Below are 16498 nucleotides of genomic sequence, written 5' to 3'. Positions count from 1 at the left end.
GACTGGCAGACAGTCACCAGTGAGACCCCCCAAGGGGTCAAGCCTGGTGAAAGTGAGAACAGAGAGGCAAACTGATTTAACATACATTTGCACTCCTATTGTTGCTTAGGTGTCAGATTTGAAGAGAGATTTACTCCTTCAATCTTTTCGTCCAAAGGTAAGCCTCTGAGGAGATCAGGAAGAGCTTCACTCTCTTCTTCTTCCTCTGATGATGCTAGAAGCAAAGCTCCTACATCAGGTCTTGAGACATACGCTTTTAGTCGGTTGGTGTGGAAGACTGTGGGAGCCTCCTTGGGATTGCCCAGGTCCACCAGATAGTTGACCTCTCCAAGTTTACCCACCACTTTGAAGGGTCCCATCCATTTGTCTTGCAAGGCCCTCTGCCTTGTTGGAATCATAACGAGAACTAGCTGGTCTTGAGTAAACTCAACCATGTTAGCTTTTTGATCATGCCAGTGCTTGACCAATGCTTGTCCAGCTTTCAAGTTATCACTTGCTTCTGCCATCATGTGTGGCATTCTCCTTCGGAGACCTATCACATAGTCAGTCACTCTGACTGGCTTGGGGGAAGGAGCACTTTCCAACCCCTCCTTGATCAGGGCTAAGGGGCCTCTGACTGGATGACCATAGAGAAGCTCAAAGGGAGAATAACCTACTCCCTCCTGAGGGACTTCTCTATAAGCAAAGAGAAGGCATGGCAGTGGAAGGTCCCACTTTCTTTTAAGGGGGTCCTCTAAAGCACCTATCATGCTCTTCATGGTTCTGTTAAACCTTTCAACCAATCCATTTGTCTGAGGGTGGTATTCTGTAGAGAACTTGTAAGTAACTCTGCAGGTTTTCCACATGGCTTTCATGTAGTTGGACATAAAGTTTGACCCCCTGTCAGAGATTACTTCATTAGGAAACCCAACCCTGGTAAAAATACCAAGGAGGGCCTTAGCCACAGCCTGAGCTGTAACAGTCCTCATAGGAATTGCTTCAGGGTATCTAGTAGCATGGTCTACTACTAAAACAAGGATAAACCTGTTGCCTGAGGAGGTTGGAGGGTCAAGGGGACCAACAATGTCAATCCTTACTCTCTCAAAAGGGACTCCCACAACTGGGAGAGGCACTAAAGGTGCCACATTCTTGGACCCAACCTTATCAGAAGTCTGGCAGGTGTGGCAGCTCCTGCAGTATTTATCTACTTCAGCCCCCATCTTTGGCCAATAAAAGTAGAGTGAGAGCCTTTCCTTAGTCTTCTTGAAACTCAAGTGACCAGCCAAAGGAATCTCGTGGGCTAACTGCAAGAACTGTGGTCTGTTCTCTTGGGGTACTACAAGTCGTTTGTTGTCCCCAGGTGCATACTCTGTTTGTTCACTGTAGAAGAGGCCATCTTCCCAGTGCAACCAATATTTCCCAGGCTCTTGCCCTTCAGCCTGAGCATCTGCCTGGTGGCGAAGACCTTCCAGAGTTGGACATTCCCTCTGTCCCTTACTGAAGTCTGCCCTGTTGGGTCCACCTTCTGCCATTAAAGACTGCATCTCAGGATGGTCAACAGGATCAAGATCTCCAATGAGTTCCTGGCCTTCCACTAGCTCTTCCTCAGAGTCTAGTTCAACCACACACGGTTGTACCTCCCTCTCAGCCTCAGCTGGAGGTGGAGTTACAGGTGTAACTTTGGACAACCTAGGGGAAGTCCTTGTTGGAAGCACTGGAGTGCTTGTTGCTGGTTCTTTCCTTTAAGCTTTAGGTTTCCCCTTTAATTTAGGTTGGTTAGAGATAGCAAGTTGTAGTTCCAGTGGAGCAGGAGTGATATCTTTCCTCATCATCTCCTTGGGAGTACCCCTCAGGGTTCTCTCCCTTGCAGGTCTGGTGAGCTCCTGTAACCTTTTACTAGGAGGTCTGGGGGTATGTGACACTACTCCAAGAGTCTTCAGGTCATTACCCAACAGAACCCTTCCTGGTACCTCACTTTGTATGCTGACAGGTATCTTCACAGTCATGCCATTACAATAGATGAGAACTGGTAGTTGGGGAAGCATCTGCACAGGCCCTCCAGCTAACTTGGTGAGGCGTTTGGGTGCCTTAGCAACATCCTCAGCCTGAAAAAACGATTTGTCCACCACAGTTATGCTGGCCCTTCACCTGGACACTGTCCTTATAATACTCTTTAGTATTATCTGGGATAGAATTAGAGACATCTAAATTATGTTGTTCCCACAAACCCAGAGACACTAAAGAAACACTGGCTGAGACTCCAATGGGTTCATCAGCCAGTAATAGAAAGTTTCCACTTGCCATTTGTACTTCCTCCTCTTGAGCGAAGGCTAAGGAGACAAGCTGGACCCCTGAAGGTTTACCCTTAGATCTGGGATCTCCTTTCACATGATCAGTAGAGCCACAAACAAAGCATTTCCCAAATGCTTTCTGGAATGGTGGCTTGTTCTGACCTCCTTCTGGTTTACCACCAGAAGGTACACTACTCTGATTTGGTTTCCCTTGTGGCTTACCTTTATTGGTTTGTTTGGGGCCCTCTTTGGGATTGGAATTAATAGAATTCTCTTTGGAGTCCTTTTTAGGCTGTTTTCCCTCATCCTTTTTCTGAGTAGCCCCAGAATCCTTGTGAGTAGCCCTGTTGGCAACCCACAAGTCAGCAGCCTTAGCTAGCTTCCTGGAATCCAATTTCTTTGAATCAGCCAAGTGCTGTCTGAGCTCAGGAGAGCAGGCATCATAAATGGACTCCAACATCACAAGATTCTTCATTCCCTCATAAGTGTTAACCCTGTAACCCTTAATCCATCCCTCTAAGTTTTTCAAACTTTCACTCACCCAGGTAGCCCAAGGGGTACCATCATTATTTTTGAGGGTCCTGAACCTCTTAAGCTACTGGGAAGGGGTCTTCCCAAATCTAGCTATCAAAGCTAGTTTCACACATTCATAATCCTTCCTATCCTCCTCCCCCAACTCCATTACCACATCAGTTGCAACAGGGGGGAGCCTAGAGAACAACCAGGTCACTAAAGCATTACCTGTGATGTCCTGGAGCCCATGATTATACTCAAACATTTTTAACCAATCCAACACATCCAACTTATCATACATACCAATTAACTCCTTAGACATCCAGAGTCTTTTGGGACTGGAACTCCTAGAGGAACCAGAGGGGAGAGAAGCATTTTCCACAGACAACTTTTTCATTTCAAGTTCATGATTAAGCTCTATTTCTCTGAGTCTTAACTCAGCTTGCTTCTGCTCAGCTTGGGCATTGATTCTTCTGAACTCTAGCTCTTGGTTCTGTTCAGATTGAGCAATATAACGTTTGTACTCTAATTCAAGCTTCATTTTTTCAAGTTCAAAATAAGCAGGATTACATGTGGGACCTGGTATAGGCCCAGTAGGTACAGTAGGTAAGGCAGACAGAGGCGCAGAGTGGCTAACTTCATTAGGTTCACTTTCCTCTTCTAACTCATTATCAATACTTTGATTCAGATCAATACCATCACTGTTTTCTACACTTGCTGGGGGAGGGGGTAGATTCCTCTGTACCACCCAGACTTTGGGTTTCTAACAATCTTTCTATAAGTTCCATTTTCTTGCCCTTCTCAGAGAGATTCTTATGTCTACACAATACTTTTAAGCAATCAGCAGTTTTGGCAGACAATGATTCTAGGGTATAACTCTCCATAGCAGACATAGTTAGAAAATCAGCTTTTTAGTGCTAGGCTTTGTGTTTAGTTGTCCTAAAGTATTCAAAAAGCACTCTAAAGTGTATACTCAATACAAAATCCCACCGCTGTACACCAGTGTTAGGCAGAAACCTGTGCGGTTCCCTCTGGGACCACTGCAAAAGGCTTAGGACTACAGGTGTTGGCAGTAAAACCAATTGGTAGCAGTCTGTACCACCCAGATTTACCTGGTAGCTGTGGCTGAGCAGTCAGACTTCTCCCAAGAAGAGTTAGGCAGTATACAGAGTATTCACAATAGGTCAATAGTACACAGTAGAACAAGCAAACACTGACCAGAGCTTGGTGTAAAAGAGATATAATTATTTATTTAAAAACCACATCTAATAAAACACACTGGCACTAATATCAAGCAGTTCAAAAACACGGTCACTAAAAGGTATATACTCCCTTCAACGATTAGTTAGACAAGTCTTAAGTAAAGCAACACTTAGTTTCAGACAGCGGTGAGCGCTTAACGAAGATGGCACTCTAATCAATCGGTTTACAAGGGAGAGAAAGGCAGAGCAAAGATAGAAACAGATACCAACACTTTCGTATGAACACAGTAGGAGAAGAAGGCATGTTAAAACCGTGAAGTCAAAGTTAACAAGGCCGGACCCACTTTAAGAGGCTCTGGACGAAATGTGTCCAAGGTCACATGGTTTAAAAAGTGCACAAATGTCTCGCAAAAAAGTTCAGAAAAGAGTTGGATCAATAGAAAGGGACCAGTTAGATGGTCAAGGCGGCTAGCCCAGTCCAGAAGGTTAAGGGGTTATTATTACCTTGTAGCAATCTTTAGAAAGGGAGGCCTGGCGGACACGGTACCTTGAAATGGTGAGAACGCTCCAGAGGGGGCAGTTGTTCCTGACAGCGGGTGCAAGTCGGTGCTTCGTCCGGAGGAAGAGAGGATCTCGTCGAGGAGGAGAGCAGGAGTCCGTTGCACTGCCAGGGAAGAAACCAGCCGCGGAGTTCTCAATTAAAAGGAGCGGTCCTTTTATTCGCGGTGCAAGGGTAAGTGGCTATCTGGCTGCCGGGGTGATTGGCACGGGCAAATCGACCCCTTGGACATCTTGGAAGTGAAGAAAAAGAAGGTAAACTGGTTGTGCCCACCAGTCAAGGGAAGAAGACTCTCCAGCAGGGAGGTCTCCTCTGTCGTTGGGAAGTGGTGAGTCGGTTCAGCAGGGCTCCACCGGTGGTGTCGTCGTAGCAGGTTGGCTCAGCTTCTCCCTCTTTGGATTTTCAGGTCCTGTGGCGACTTCTGAAGTTCCAGTCCCAAAAGCCCTGCTTTTATGCAAGAAACCCCCATTCATTCAGCCTAGCTGTCAATCAAACATGCTAAGTGGTGAGCCAGGCGGCTCACCACTTGGGCCAATCACACAAGAGTGCGACTTGATTTACCAAGGTAACTCAGTCCAGGGTACCTAAACCCCCTCCCACACCCCATGTGATACCCAGACAGAGTGGCACCACTTTGGAGGGCTTCTGTGTAGAAGCCTGCCAAAAGTGGAACAAAGGGCTCGACCTTTGGGTTGGAATTACAGAGGCGAACACAAACGCCATTTTTTGGCAAAAAGACCCTACCGGTGAATTAATATTAAATAAATAAACCGGCGGTATCTTTAACATTGCACCAAAAAGTGGTGCGTTGAAAATACATGGGAAAATCCCATAGAGGATATTCTTAAGATATATTACGCGTGGTAACCACTGCCACCAGCCAGAAACTCGATGAGGGAGGTCTGCACAGTACCCCCTCGAAAACAGACCCAGGGGCAGTCGAATTACCCCTACCAGTACTTCCACAATATGATGGTTTGTACTGGTTCTGTTCACAAATTTGGACTAGTAAATCCAATGGTGACTTTACATGCCCTGGGAGACAGTAGTCAGTCCCAGGGTATGGAGTCTATGGTGGGGTGTCACTATGACACCCCTGTTTCACTGCACTGAGGGTGCTGTGTAACACACATAGCAAAAACACATGAGACCCTATGGAGTAAAAGAACCCATAGCCCATAAAACATATTAACATTCAAAGGAACACCACAAATCATGTCCAAGAGTGGGAGAAAAAAGAGTCTCACTCTTGGCAGGAGAAAAAACAAACTCCAGAAATCCAGCAAAGCTGCTGGGGGACTCACTAGGTTAGGAAATTCAGCCTAAACAGAGAATTCTCCCTAACACCTTATAGGTATCCAGGTGGTATTTTGGTGGAATGGCAGTCAGTTCGTCGGATGATGTCTACAACCAGTAATTACTGTCCTTGCAAATTCTTTTCAAGTTCAGAGTTCGGGCTGTAGGGTAAGACCCAAAAATCATTATAGTAAAATAATCCAGTGAGTAAATAAAAGTAAAGGAAAGCAAGAAAAACAGAAGTTTATTACATGCAACTGCGGTCGGAGATGTGATGCTGGAAATGCATCGGAGTGACAGGGCCTCCGTATCCTTGTCCTTTATTTCTATTTATCATGTGTGCTGTCTTTATTTTCTGGACAGGAGTTTATGTGGGACTCCTGGTGGTGTGGCTCTTCCTCCTTTTGGTTTGGTGAACAGACCCTTGGGATACCCTTAAGGCACCCATGGGTGGGAGAACAACCCTGTACACACAGTGTATGTTTTTGGGCACCTGTGTGTGGCCCACAGGTCAGGGTATGGGGTGGTGGCAGGTCCATGCTGAATTTGACAGGTGCTCTGAGTATCCTCCATTTTGGGATACCCAGGCCCTGCCATAGGAATCAGGGGATTCCTGATGGGGACAAGATGGCCCTGTGGACTCTTGGTTTCTATCACCTGTTACCTTGTTTTCCAGAAGTCCCAGGAAGCCCTGACTCTGTCCTTTCCCTGGACTGGCTGTTGGGTGGATGTTCCATATATGGTATTGTGGGGAAGTCCAGGCCCGACTGGCTGGAGCCTTCCCAGTGTCTGTATGTTGTGGGTACACCCGTGTGGGGGAACCTGGGTGAATGGAATGTGTGATGAATATGCATTTCCTGTTATGGGTGTCTGGTATCTGGGTTATGACACAAATTGCCTCATTACGACCCTGGTGCTAAGTGAAAAACGATGGCGGTAAATGGTTACCGCCATCGTTTTCCGCCAGGTCCGATCATGACCCGTGACCGTTAACTACGATGCCATTAGCGGCATCGTAGTTAACGCTACCGCTAACTGCGCTAAGGGTGTGCGCATACTTAGCGCCATGGCGGAAAGGTACGCAAATGCTGACCCAAGCGGACATGCACCTAACGCCATCACCCAGCCCGTTAAGTACCTTACCGCCATGGTGCTAAGTACGCCATCGCGAACCAACCGTAAAGGGCCATGTAAAGTGAATGCAGCTGCCACAGGTGCACAGAAACAGCACAGGTGAAGGCAATACAGACTCAGGAAGTACAAAAAGAGCACACCCCACCCCTTCCCACACCCAGTCACACTCCACAATGATACCAATACGACTAGCAATGTTGGGGCTGGAGAACCTGATAGCAATGCAAGTGCTACTACAACAACAACAACAACAACAACAACAACAACAACAACAACAACAGGCTGCACAGAGGAGACGCAGGAGGAGAAGGAGGGCAAGGCAGGCCCAGCAAGCCCCACCAGCACAGCCAGTGCCACCACGCAGACAGCCCCCAATCCCACGCATCAGAGCCAATCCATTCAACCTCACTGCTGAGCAGATCCACACCCTGTACCGTATGGACCGGGACACCATCACCGCCATCGTACACATGATACACAACGACATCGTCAGCATGATAGAAACTCCAACCGCCATCCCACCCCTACTGAAGGTAGTGTCTGTACTCCACTTCCTGGCCACAGGCACCTACCAGCACACAGTGGGGCACTTGCATGGCATTTCACAACCATTATTCTCACGAACACTCATCCAAGTGCTCGATGCCCTCCTCAAGCACACAGACGACCACATCTCATTACCACAGACTGCCCAGGACATTGCAAACACCAAAGTGGGTTTCCATGCACTAGCCGGCATACCCGGTTGCATTGGTGCCATCGACTGCACCCATGTGGAATTGGTGGTTCCACGTGCCATGGAGGTACCGTACCGCAACCGGAAACAGTTCCACTCAATCAACGTGCAAATGGTCTGTGACTCCAACAAGATCATCACACATTGTTGTGCCCGATTCCCCGGATCAACCCATGATTCTATGGTCCTGAGGAACTCCACAATACCACGCTACATGGAGCGACATGCAGGCCCAAGATCCTGGCTACTCGGTGAGTCCAATGTCATGGAAGTGGGCAGGTGAATGACGTACCGATGCATACTCCACCTGGCTGAAGGGGGGGGGAATGATGCATACTCCACCTGGCTGAAGGGGGGGGGAATGATGCATACTCCACCTGGCTGAAGGGGGGGGGGGGAATGATGCATACTCCACCTGGCTGAAGGGGGGGGGAATGATGCATACTCCACCTGGCTGAAGGGGGGGGGGAATGATGCATACTCCACCTGGCTGAAGGGGGGGGGAATGATGCATACTCCACCTGGCTGAAGGGGGGGGGGAATGATGCATACTCCACCTGGCTGAAGGGGGGGGGAATGATGCATACTCCACCTGGCTGAAGGGGGGGAATGATGCATACTCCACCTGGCTGAAGGGGGAGGAATGATGCATACTCCACCTGGCTGTGAGCAACACAGAGAACGGAGACAGAGGATGGGCACTCACAATGCACTCAACCCCTCTGCATACATTGGGTGATGGCATGCAAAACAGGCCAGGGGAGCCATGAGCATATACTGGTTGCATTGTGTGAATCAATTAGTGCATGTAGAAGTGAGCCGAAGTAACAGTTGGATGCAGGCCATGGTGGCACATCATGTTCTTGATCAGACGACATGACTGACACATGCATTCTCGCCTACATACAGGTGATGCAGGCTATCCCCTGAAGAGGTGGCTCCTTACACCAGTCCGGAACCCGCAGAACCAGCACGTGGAGGACTTCAACCGTGCACATACACGTACTCGTGTGGTCATAGAGCAAACATTCGGCCTATTGAAGGCACAGTTCCGAAGCCTCAGCAGGTCTGGAGGGGCACTCCTGTACCACCATGAGAAGGTGGCAAAGATCGTCATGGCATGTGTCATGCTACACAATATGTGCGTCAGACGGAATGTGCCCCTGCCCCCTGACGCAGGACTGCAACCACCTGACGATGAGGATGAGGAGGGTGCAGATGGGGCACCACCCCATGGCGGAGGCGACGCACAGGAGGGGCGTGCAATGCGCCAAAGTATCATCGACCACTGCTTCTAGCACACACGGCTGGTGTGAATCACATGGAGACTGCACTTGGGGCACTGTGTGTCTCTGGGACATGCACACTGTGGACTGTACACCAATAAAGCACACATATGCAATGAAAATGTCCACACATTTCATTTTGGGAAAGAAAAAAGTGTATTCAAACAATGAAACGTCGTGACACACCCCCTCCCGCCTCCCCCCTGAAAACCCCAACACACCCCCTCCCCCCTCCACCCTGAACACCCCAACACACCCCCTCCCCCTGAACACCCCAACACACCCCCTCCCCCCTCCACCCTGAACACCCCAACACACCCCCTCCCCCCTCCACCCTGAACACCCCAACACACCCCCTCCCCCTGAACACCCCAACACACCCCCTCCCCCCTCCACCCTGGAATCCCTACGAAGGTGCGGTAGTGTCTGTGCAGCAGGGTGTGCAGTAGTCCTGCTCGACTGTCAAGCCACTAAGGTGAATCCCCTCCCCTGGCCCCCGGGGCACCCCTGCCCGTGCTGCGTAGATTGCGCCCTGATCTGCGGATGGGGCTCTCTGTGCCGAGCTGGCTGATGAGGACGGTCCGGCCTGCACATCTGGACGCATGTCCCTGATGGTCTGGACAAGTTCTGTGAGGACATTGCGCACAGCCGCGAGTTCCGTGCATATGTCCTTTGTGGAGGACTCTATGGCAGCTGTGACTCGGTCTGCCAAACTCTCCATGCCATCCCATTTGCATGTCCATTGGGCTGCTCACCTCAGGCTGGGGGGATGGGGTGGCTGGCCAATCCTCGGCCTCCGACTGCCCCTGTGTGGCATCCGCCTGCAGGGGGCTTAGGGATATGCAGGGGGAATGTGGCTGGGCAGTGGGCATTTCCTCATCGATGAGCTCGATGCTGCCTGCCTCACTGTCGGAGGTTGCCGCTATGGCAGCGATTTCACCCAGGGTGCTGCTTGCAGCAGAGCCTGTCCCTTCAGTGGGCACGACTAGTGACATGTGCGGTGCTGCTGCTGGGTCTGTGTCTGCTGTTGTGGGGGCTGGCATTTGCCTGTCCTCTTCCCCAGGCAGGGTTTGCGGCTGGTGGTGTGTTTCCTTTCGGATGGCTGAGGTGGATGCCTGTGGCCTGGCCCTCTTGGTGGATGTGGATGCAGTGTTGTCCTCTTCCTGGAGGTCTGTGTCAGATCCTGTGGTGGAGCAAAGGAGGGAAAGTGTTATTGATGGGTACGCGGACATTGGCCGTGCATTGTGAGGGATGACATCTATACAGTGGGTACATGCAGCACATTTCAGGCAGGGGCATACAGGTTTTGTGCCTTTTGTGTGGAGGTAGCATGGTGGTATGTGTGTGCCAGCAGTTAGGTTGTGCATGCTGCATGTGTACAGGGTGGAGTCTGGATGTGTCTGTGGACATTCACCTGCTGATGTGTTGCATATGCGCTATGGGGCTACATGGTACTTCACATGATAGGACTTTGTTGAGTTTTGCATGGCTTGCTCTGGCCACCTACCTGCATCTCCTGAGGTCGGCGCTCCTCTCTCCATCCCTCCGACACCTTGGATGCTCTCCATCCCGATGGTGGATGCACATATTTCCTCCCATGCTTGCAGCTTAATGGGCGAATCGGATCCACCCCCAGTTGACGTGGCTAGGTTGCGGTTAGCTGAGAGGATGCTTCGGACACGGAGCCTCAAGTCGTCCCAGCGCTTTCTGCACTGCTGGGCAATGCGGGGTACGGCCCCCACTGCACTCACACGCTGTGCCACTAGGGCCCATATGGCCTTTTTTTTTGCTATTGCCGGCCTTGTCATCTGCGCGGAGAATACAGCTGCAGCATTTTCTTGCAGGGTCTCTGCGAGCATGGTTAGTTCCTCCTTTGAGAAACGGTCTTGGCGCTGCCGGTCACATGCTTTTTTAACAACTTTGGGCATTTTTACTTGGCTAATTGGGTGGGTGATGGGTGTGGATAGGTGTCAGGGTTGGATCAGGTATGGTTGTGGAGGATGGCAATGGATTGTGTTTTTCAAGATGGCCGTCGTGCAGTTTCCCGTTCCGCCGCGATGACGCTATTTCCGGTTCCGCCTATTTACGGTGACCGCTAATTACGCTGACCGCTAATTACGGTGACCGCTAATTGCGGTCGCCGCTATGGTGTGTGTGGCGGTAGTGCTCCTTGCGCGGCGTGCGATGGCGGTAAGGGCCGTTTCTGGCCCATTTACGCCATGCCGTACTTTACATTAACGCCATGGCGTAATGCACGTGCCCGATGGGTCGGAATATGCCGCACTTTACGCCATCGACCCACGGCGTAAACGTTGATTACGCCATGGCGGTAATGTTCGGTACTTACCGCCATGGTCGTAATGAGGCCCAAAGACTGAGACAGCCCTGCTCGAAACTAGTATGAATGCAGTGTGGAGAGCCTGAATGGATGGGTGCTTGTACAAATCCACATTCAGTGTTGTGAGTGCCTGAATGGAGAATAATGGCCTGAATGCACTGTGAGCCTGATTGGCTGCCTGCCTCAATGCCCTTCTGAATGATTGGTTGCCTGAGTGTGATACAGCAGAGTGAATGAGAGACCAACAGTATATCTGGGGACCTCTCACTGATAGAAATCATTCAGAAGCTGAAGTCGAAACTTGATGCTTAACCTTGAGGCCAACTGAAAGAAGAAGAATTGCTGCTGCTGTCCTTTGCTAATCTGAAAGCTGCTTGACCGTCAAGGAACATATCCAAGAGAGGACCGGGCTAGGAGACCTCTTCCCGAGCTACGAGAAACCATTGTGCACCAGCTAATCTTCACCAAGACTCCCTGGTAGTTAGTAATCGAAAGGCTGCCGACCGGACACGGGTACCGCCAAGGAATCTGAAGTGAAGCGCCCAGACATTGAAGTCTATCACCGTCGACCAAGATTCAGAGGTATCACTGTAACTTCATCAAACGAAGCCAGCCGCAACGCCCGATTGCCTAAGACACTTTGAATCAAGGAATCCCTTGCTCATCACCATCAATAGCTTTTGTCCTGCCGGAGAAAGTCAAGGTCATCGACGACCGAGGAGATTCCGCTAGTGGTTTTCTTGCCACCCAAAGACCTCAAGGACGCCAAGTATCCGGAAGCCAGCGTGGTCGAGTCCTGTTCCCAGATGCCAGTCACCGACGACCTGACACCCTTGCTGGGCTATCATTTCTTCATTGTCTTCTCTTTGCAGCAACAAACACTTGTCATCGAGGTGCAACGCACACCTCACTGTTGCAGGATGTATTCAACCGATCATCAACGAGCACCACAAGGACCAAAGCTGCTTGCTCAACAACATTGTTCACCTCTTCTTCAAGGAATCCTGATGATCCGTGGCTCCAGCCTTATAGGGAGTTCACTCAAGAAGGATCCGTCGATGACTCATCGGAGAACTCTGCTAAACCAGGTACATTGGGGTAATAGAACATTTCTAGAAGGGAACAAGACTCTGCTAAACAACATATGGACTGGGCTTGTCAAAATATCTTATTTACAGCTTGCACAGGTGGGGAGATCTTCAGACAGAATGGTGTCGGGGGTAGCGACCCTGTATTCTGCCAACTGTTTAACTACTTGTTTCTCTCCTATGTCTGGTGCTGGTTCGCATTACTATTAGACTTGTATGTTATCGCAACTGTCGCCAGTTCGTACATTTTAAAGGAGTCAAGAGTGAATTGTGGTACCACAGAGATATTGTATATATTTATCATTATAGAATTGCCTGAGCACAAAGTGTGTTATTGTGTCTGCATATAACTTGAACCTTATTTATATAAAGAGCTGTGTTATGACTAGCATAGTGTGCGGACATTTCTTTGTGGGTGTTTGAGGACTACACTGTACTTAAGAACCAGCCCGCATCACTTCCTGAAAGCTTAAGCCTTGATTGCTCGTTCACATTTACCATATAGAGAAATTTGGCTGGGGTCCTCTGTGCTTCTACTCTGCCGTATATAGGGCGTGAGTACAGAAACCCTGCTTCAGTCTTTACACTGGTGGCAGCGGTGGGATGCTTATGGTTTTAATAATCAGTGTATAACCTTACCCACTTACAAAATATCCACACTTTGTGAATTTGAGATTTAGTTGTGTACTAGATAATTACATTACAAGCAATTGAACCTATTGCAAATGGTAAATTGACTCGGATGAGCTGAGAGGCTCTCCAGAGTGGTTGTAAAACAAGGAGGTTAGACTTTGAGGATAAGTCTAGGGCTGAGTTTATAGCTTCTCTGACGGACTTCCAGACCGATGGTGAAACTCTTGATGATGGGGGGGTGCAACCAATGAGGACCCTGCACCTGGGGTTGTTACTGAATCTGATTCTGGGAATGCCACCATTCCTGCTGCCTCTATTCCGAAACCCATCAATGTTTCTTCATAGAAGCTGAACTTAAGAAAGAGGAGGTGGCACAGCAAGTGATACTCAAAGCTAGAGATCTACAACTCAAGGATAGAGATCTGGAACTCAATGTTGTCTGGTTAGGTGGAAGGAAGGGAGGCGTTAGGAATGGTATTCCTATTATATGTTTATACTCTGGCTTTACCCTGCTCCCTGAATGCATGCTGTGTCTTTGTAGGTGTGAGGTCATGAATGGGATGCCCGGAGTGTGAGTAACTAAAATGCTGAGTGTATGGGGTTCCACCCAGAGCAGTTGGTAATGATGTAACCTGGGTGGTGGGAGCCGGTGGGCTTCCCTAGTACTGAACTTCCTATCTCCTTGTGATGTAACCTGATTAAAGTAACCTGCAGATCTCAACTGGCTACCAGAGTATCCTTTATAATGACCCTGGGCCTCATTCCGAGTATGGCGGTAAGGGATAGCGGCCACCGGTAACGAGACCGTGGCGGTATTCCCTTACCGCCATACTCCGAGTTCCCTCTGCGCCCTCGCCTTTAACGCCTGCTTTGAGCAGGTGTTAAAGTCGAGGGCGCAAAGGGGCCTCCAAGCCAATAACGGTGACCGTAATGAACGGTCACCGTTATTTGCATCTTCCCCATTCCCATTGAGCCCTATGGGGGCTCATTTGGGAATGGGGAAGAGCCTTGGTGAATGGGGAATTACCGCCCCGCCAACCTTGGAATGGGGCGGTGATTCCGCCATCCACCAAGGCGCTGCCGTTCCGGGTACGGCGTCAACCAAGGCGTTAATAGAGCCATTGGTTAGCGCCGTACTCGGAATGAGGCCCCCTGACTACTGGTCATAACAATTGGCACATATAAAAGGAATACCATTCATAATACCTCCCTTCCTTCCACCTAACCAGACACACAACACAACAAGTGTCAGGTCCCCTGCCAACACGTTTATGAAAGATTTGGTTGGTGTGTTTGTGGAGGGTTCGGATATCCTCCAATGGATTGACGCGTTTGAAATGGCTTGTGCAATTCATGATGTTGATAAGAGAGATTGGGCTAAGTGTTTGTTGAGCAGAGTGCTTCAGCCAGGATATGACTGTATTCTGAAACTGAGTGTGGAAGAAAGGGGTCAGCATGAGTGTATGAAATCTGCTTTGATTGCCAAGTTTGGCAAGACACCTACCTAATACCTTAAAAGGTTCAGGGAATTTAAGAAAAGAGAGCATGTGTCTTGGATTGACCTGGTGAGTGCTGCACATGTGAACATGATGGGGTGGATTGATGGTTACATATGAAAACGTTTGTTGAATTGTCCCACCTTTTGTTTTTTGAGCATTTTTCAGATACCTTTTAACCAGAGCTGTGTCAGTATGTTGCTGACTATAAAATGTTAGATCCCTTTAAGCTGGCCAGGCTGGCTGAGAAGTGGGTCTCCCACTGGGTGTCCCCTAAGGAACCCAGTGGGAAGGACAAGGACAAAGAAAAGGGGACCTCTCTGAAGGTTGAGGAGTCCCAAAAACATTCACAGTCGAGTAAACCAAAACCTTCCTCTCCTAAGACCAAACAATCTAATGGGGATAAATCCTATGTGGGTGGGAGTAAGAGTAGTGGTCCACCTGCTGCAAAGCAGGGTCCCAGTGGCTCCATTACCATACCCCATGTTGTGCCTGACACTTGTTGAGACAGCAGGGCTCTGGACCACAAGAAGGGTGACCCCAAGTGTAAAGGTAAGGTACTTGGAGTCCAGGCTGCCAGCCTGATCTACCCTTTTGCTGTACAGGCCCCTGTCTTCCCCTCCTTTACCGGAATCACCTTCAGTGCTCCGAGAAAGATTTCCCTAGTGTCCCTTGGGGCCTGGGACCAATACACAGAAGTACTGGCTACAATATCACAGAACACCCTCAGATTTTTGAGAAGTGTCCTCTTGAATGGCCAGCCTTCTACTGTCTTGAGAGACAGTGGGGCAAGCATGACAGTGGTGGATAGGACCCTGTTCATGCCAGAGGACTATGTAGGTGCTCCTCTGAGGAATACCAGGTTAGCTGGTGGGCCTCCCACATTATCACCTGTAGCCTTAGTCACAATTATGATTGGAGACAAGACAGGAAAGCTTCCTGTCCTGGTTCAGGACAATGGGCCTCATTACAACCTTGGTGCTAAGTGCACCAACTTTACCACCATGGTGTAAACTCCGTTTACACCATGGTGGATGGCGGATTTACCACCCCATTCCATGGTGAGTGGGGCGGTAAATCCCCATTTCCCATTTTCCCTTCCCCATTCCCATTTTTGCCCCATAGGGCATAATGGGAGTGGGGAAGGCGCTAATTACGCCGCCGTAAATTACGGCAGCGTAATTAGCACCATGGCAGGTTAGCGCCATGGATTTTAACGCCTGCTAGAAGCAGGCATTAAAATCAGAATCAGGCGTTAAGGGTTAACGGTGGCGTTAACCCTTAACGCCTGAGTTGTAATGAGGCCCAATGTACCTGCTAACATTTTGTTAGGCAATGATCTAGTGGAGTTGGGGTTGATCTTGTATGGTCTTCCCCTGACTGCTGCTGCAGTCACTAGGTCACAGGTAACAACAGGTCTGACTGTGAGTCAGGTGCCCAGGCCAAAGGGGAGAACCAAGGCAAGACGGAAGAGTAAGAAGGCCAGCTCTGCGAAGGGGACTCCTTTTCCTGCTGCTTTAGCAGCACCCACTGGGATTCAGGCTCCGGACGGGCTGGGTCCAGTAGTAAACCCTGACTCAACTACTGAGGGAGAAGAGCCTGAAGACCCTCTTGAGGGAGATGTGCTCAACCCAGAGTATCACCCTGACCTTCAATGCCTGCTGGCTGAAGGGGGGCCCTCTAGGGGAGACTTCTGCAAGGGTCATAGAGAGTGCCACTCTCTCGAGGGTCTGAGATAACAGGCCCAGGCCCAGGCACAAGAAGTGCCTAGGTCATTCAAGATTTATAGGGAGGGGGAGCTCCTTTGTAGTGAGCCCACTAAGCATGAAACTGGTTCCGTCAAGAGGTTGGTGGTACCCCAGGTTTACAGGCCCTTCCAACTGCAGCTGGCGCATGAGGTGCCCTTAGTTGGTCATGTTGGGACCAAGAAGACAAAGCAGAGGCTCT

The sequence above is a fragment of the Ambystoma mexicanum genome, chromosome 7q (assembly GCF_040938575.1).
Source record: "Ambystoma mexicanum isolate Mex_15411 chromosome 7q, UKY_AmexF1_1, whole genome shotgun sequence".
Lineage (NCBI taxonomy): Eukaryota > Metazoa > Chordata > Amphibia > Caudata > Ambystomatidae > Ambystoma > Ambystoma mexicanum.
This window is presented reverse-complemented; position numbering follows the sequence as displayed.